This window comes from Hipposideros armiger, unplaced genomic scaffold (genome assembly GCF_001890085.2).
Source record: "Hipposideros armiger isolate ML-2016 unplaced genomic scaffold, ASM189008v1 scaffold_223, whole genome shotgun sequence".
In the NCBI taxonomy this organism is placed as follows: Eukaryota; Metazoa; Chordata; class Mammalia; order Chiroptera; family Hipposideridae; genus Hipposideros; species Hipposideros armiger.
Genome location: NW_017731573.1, coordinates 1,518,257 through 1,522,977, shown reverse-complemented (window position 1 = coordinate 1,522,977; position 4,721 = coordinate 1,518,257). Strand labels below are relative to the sequence as shown.

General features: G+C 44.2%; 1 protein-coding gene across 5 annotated transcripts in view; it reads right to left on the bottom strand.

Annotated features, from left to right (window-relative positions):
- Window positions 1-4,721, bottom strand: part of AUTS2 (activator of transcription and developmental regulator AUTS2) — a 1,181,390-nt gene that overhangs the window by 1,089,840 nt on the left and 86,829 nt on the right. The gene's annotated exons all lie outside the window — the stretch shown is intronic.

Genomic DNA, 4,721 nt, shown 5'->3' with positions numbered 1-4,721 from the left:
CTTGTCTGTTCCCCTTTCCCCAACTCCCCAGCACTGTTCCCATCCCCCCAATTCCCCAATAAAAAATCTTTAAAAAAAAAAAAAAAAGCAGGTCTTTAAGGAATGATAAAATATTATAAAAATAACATCATGACTATTAATCTCTACTATCAAAATCTAGTTTTACAAGAATATTTTTTAGTATCATGTTAATATTTGCCCAATTAAATATCTTAGTTAATATGTGTTTTTAAAATGAGTCTTAAAAAACAACGTTTGGTTGGATCTCACTCAACTGTCATCAAATTCATCCAAATTAGGACCTAACTAATCAAATATGAGATTAGAATTTTTCAAGCTGTTAATGTATAGTTTGTTTTATATCTTATTAAGCTGAAAAATAATAAGAGCAGTACTGCATCAGAACTGTCAACCTGAAAATCTATCTTTTGTTCATTTGTTAATGTACTGTAAGTGATTAAACAAATGATACATGCATGACAAAACGCAGGCTACCACTTCCTCTCCTGTGAAATGCCCATTTCTGGAAGCACCCAAAATGTACCAGGGAGATATTCCTGCTTACAAAAATAGTACCCATTTACTCTCATTCTCAAAGACATTTATCTTTTTGCAAAGCAAGAAAAAGTAATTTTATCTCTCATGCCTATACTGAAACGATAAACAGTAAGGACACCTTATTAAATAAGGAATTTCAATCTACGTTTAAACTTGAGGGTCAGCACTCCAACTGTAACTACTTCTTCTGGGTAACGCCTGTCCACTGAGCACCCAGACACAGAACACAAAGGTGGCCTGCACCACGTATGAAAACCTAAAGTCTGGTTAGCACTTATTCTGTGTTTCCTCTAATGCAGTTTTCTCTAGACATGGCTGGGCATCCAAATCATCTGGAGAGCTTTCAAAAATTAAAGGGTCCCCCATCCTCATCTCATTTATGCAGCAACTCCAGGAGTGAGACTCAGAAACCTGTATTTGTTCTTAATGAACAGAAAATTTTCAGAGCCACTACTTGGCAGAAGGGAGTAAAAGATCAGGAAACATCAGATTCACAAAAGTGCCCCCAACAATCACATGTAAATCTAAGGAAGCCATCCGCAAAGCTGGACTTGAAGGGCAGCGATCTAAATGGCCAGAGGAAGCATCTGAAGGGCTGAGTGAAGACTAATGCTGCCATGCACTCAGCAAACCTCCCTGCACAGAGTATAGTTCCCAAGCTTTAGGACTAACCAGAATCACCTGAGGCTTATTCAGGTTTCTGAGTAAGTCAGGGCAATGAGATGCATTTCCCACCAGTTCCCAGGTGATGCTGCAGCTATGGTTTACCATAAACGCTGTGAAATCCACAGGCCTACAGCAAAGATGTGGAAATGGATCCGCTGCAGTTTCAGCTTCATCACTAACTAGCTGCACAACTGAGCGAGTCCCAGGTTCTCAAAGTTTTGCCTTTTCCTTCTTCTTCTGAGAGATTACTCAGGTGCATCTCCACTAACTCCAACACTCTCTTGTTCCATGGAATACTAATTCCAGTGCGATTAGCACATAAAGTTACAGAGATCTTGGGAGTGAGAGGAATGGTTCCAGTCCCTCTGACAAGCATTGAATTATTGTACATTAACAGCCAAAAATAACACACGCATCCAGAGGCAACAAATTAGTCCCTTTTTGTTGTTGTCAAAGCCAAGAAAAGTGTTGCTAACTCATATGTCCAAGGGAATAAAATTACCCTCTTTTTATTTCTAAATAGAATCCCATGCTTATACAAAAAAAGTCATGGCATGAATTCAATTTCCCTTTAGCACCAATAATTCAATTATTTGCCAAAATTTCCTGTGTCTTCACCCCCAAAAGGGTGAAATGGGCTGCTAAGATTTATCACATGTCAAAAGTACACAAGGCGGGCCGGCCGAGTGGCGCGATGGTTAAGAACTCGCTTGGGATGCCGGAGGGCCCCGGTTCGGATCCCACATATGAGGGCCAGTGACACTGCCCTCTACAGCTGGGATGCTGAACAACAGCTCAACCTGGAGNACACACAACACACACACAGACACCATGCACTCAAACACACACACACTCACACACATACGCCTCATTTCACTGTGCCATTATTACTGGACCAAGGTACTCCTTAGTAACAGCAGAATGAATCACAGCAGAGCACCAGGGAGAAAAACCTGCCCTAGACAGTTCCATACATAAGCGAACTTATCAGGTTTTTACCAGTTTACCCAAAGTCGCTGCTCAAAGTTAGGGAAACACGGGCTTCTGAAAGTAACATCCTGCTCCCCCCGCTTCTTTCTCCTCAGGTCTGTCTGAATGTCTTAATCAGCAGGGCTATGATCTGGAAAGCTCCACCTTAAACTGCTACACTATCACAAAATGTCTGCTCTACTGGAAGAGGTGAAGGGAAACGCCGCATGCTGATCCCGATACAGAAAGTTACCCTGGTCCCTCATGAATTTTTGAAGCTGTCTCATAAATCAGTTCAACCAAGATCACTTAACTTGGTCTCGTTACAAATCCTGCTGCCACGGTGGACAGTGTCTGAAATTGTAATTTAAAAATGTGGAAGAAAAAAGAGGAGAAGGCGGGACCCTTCCACAAAAGCTGGGGTGGAGCTAACGATGCCAATTCTGGAGGCTCTGAGCACACAGTTTGAGGTGCCCGGGAAGTCACAGAAGACAGGCAACTGACCTGAGAGGTAACAAATGCTTTGCTGCAGGACATGCGTGTTTCTCTCACTGGACACCTATGGGTATAAAGCTGAGGTTACCTGAGAGCAGAGCAGACCATTTCTCATGGTGTGTCCAGAAAGGCTGCTGCCCCTGACATTTCCTCCCCAGCATGTCTCCTAGGGGATCATGGCTGCTGGGTTTCTTATGTTAATTCACTTTCTAACTGTGAGTTTCCCAAGGGCAGACACCATTTCATTTCTCCCAGTGCACTGAGCTCAGTGCCTGACACCATGGATGCAGGATACGTCTTTTTTTTTAATGTTTGTGTAGAAAAGGCAGTGCTTCTCAGGAAAGAAAAGGAGCCTCTGCAAATCAGTTCACTTTCCCCTGGCAAGAGGAGCATGAGCTCCCCATCCTGAAGCCGTGCTTCTCAGAGTGGGGCCCCTGGACCAGCGGCAACAGCCTCACCTGAGAGGTTGGTAGAAAAGCGAATCCTCTGGACCCCCCAGATACTGAGACAGGACTGTGAGTGTGGTCTGAGAGCTGCATGTGAATAAGCCCTCCAGGTGAGTCCAGTGCAAAGTCTAAAAACCACTGTCAGTTTCTGCTCATACATACACACCACTGCTTCTTCAGCTACCCCTCAGAAGCCAGGCAACCGTATAAGATAGCTCTGACCAATCCTTAGGTGCTTGGAAATAAAAGTTTGCACATCACTGCGAGCCAGCTCTTCTGGTAGTGTTAATTAACTGCATCTGCCACGCTGGTTCAGTGGTTTTTATTAATCTATTCCTCTCCACTGACAGCACAGACATACATATTTTACCAGTGAAAATACAAAAGCCAGGCCAACAACTAAAGACACTAGGAAAAATCCTTTTTACAAATTGACTGGAACACATTAGGAAATTAATGTTATACAAAGTGACAAGAAGGTCAGGCTCCTTGGGCAGAATGGAGGTCACTCTGCATTCATCTCCAAGTGAAACAACAGAAAGACATTCAGGAAAGACCTCATTCCCTCTGCACATGGTTATAATGGCATTCTCGAGAAGTCCAGGTTATCTGCTAGTGTTTCTGAAAAGCAGACCTAGATATGTGGGTAAGGGCAGTCAGAGTGTTTAAGGGAGGATGGAGAAACCTTTCTCACATGGAGACATCCGTGACACATCAACAGTGAGCCTAATGACTCTGCTGCTGCTATAGTAGGGGAATATGTATCCCCATGTCTGAAAAAACTCTATACCCTGAAGAGGGTGTGTCCTGGAGGAAACGCAGCCCAGCTCAGACACCCTGGGCAGGCAGGAAGAAAGGATGCTGAACTAAGGAAACCCACCCAGGGAGGGAGCTCTGCTTCTGGGCATCCCTCATGGAGGTGGCCCAAGCACAAAAGGGCGACCAGCAGCGCTCCTGAGTTCTGCAGCTGCTAGAGGTGGGTGCAACTCAGCTCAGGCTTCCAGACACATCAGGCCTCTCTGGCTTAAGGGCAAACTAAACCTGCCCTTAGGGTTAGAGAAAGTGTGCAATGACAGGTGAGCTTCACCCCTGATCTGATAGATGCATGTGCTTCACCAGCCAGAGGGTGGTTCGGGGTGTTAATAAGGAGCAGCAACTTCTAAAAGTGTTACTGGTTTGGTAAAAACACATTTTCATCTAGGGCCCATGAGGCAACATGCCTGAAAGGGCCTCTTCCTATCCGTAGATTAGACAGAAGCAAATCTTGACAGTCAAGACTCTCCTTTGGGATCCCTCTCAGAATGCAGGAGCTGCAGGCAGGAAAATCACACTTTAAAATTACGTTTGGTTTCGTTTAAGTCTTTGTACCGTCTAATTTCCACACCCAACTTTAAGAAATTCAAAATTAAGAGTAATTTTCATCAAAACATGTTAAGTTTACTCCAGAAGTGGGGGAAAAAATGATTTTTAAAATGTTTCATTCAAAAAGCAGGTCTTGGGCCGGCCGAGTGGCGCGATGGTTAAGAACTCGCTTGGGATGCCAGAGGGCCCCGGTTCGGATCCCACATATGAGGGCCAGTGACACTG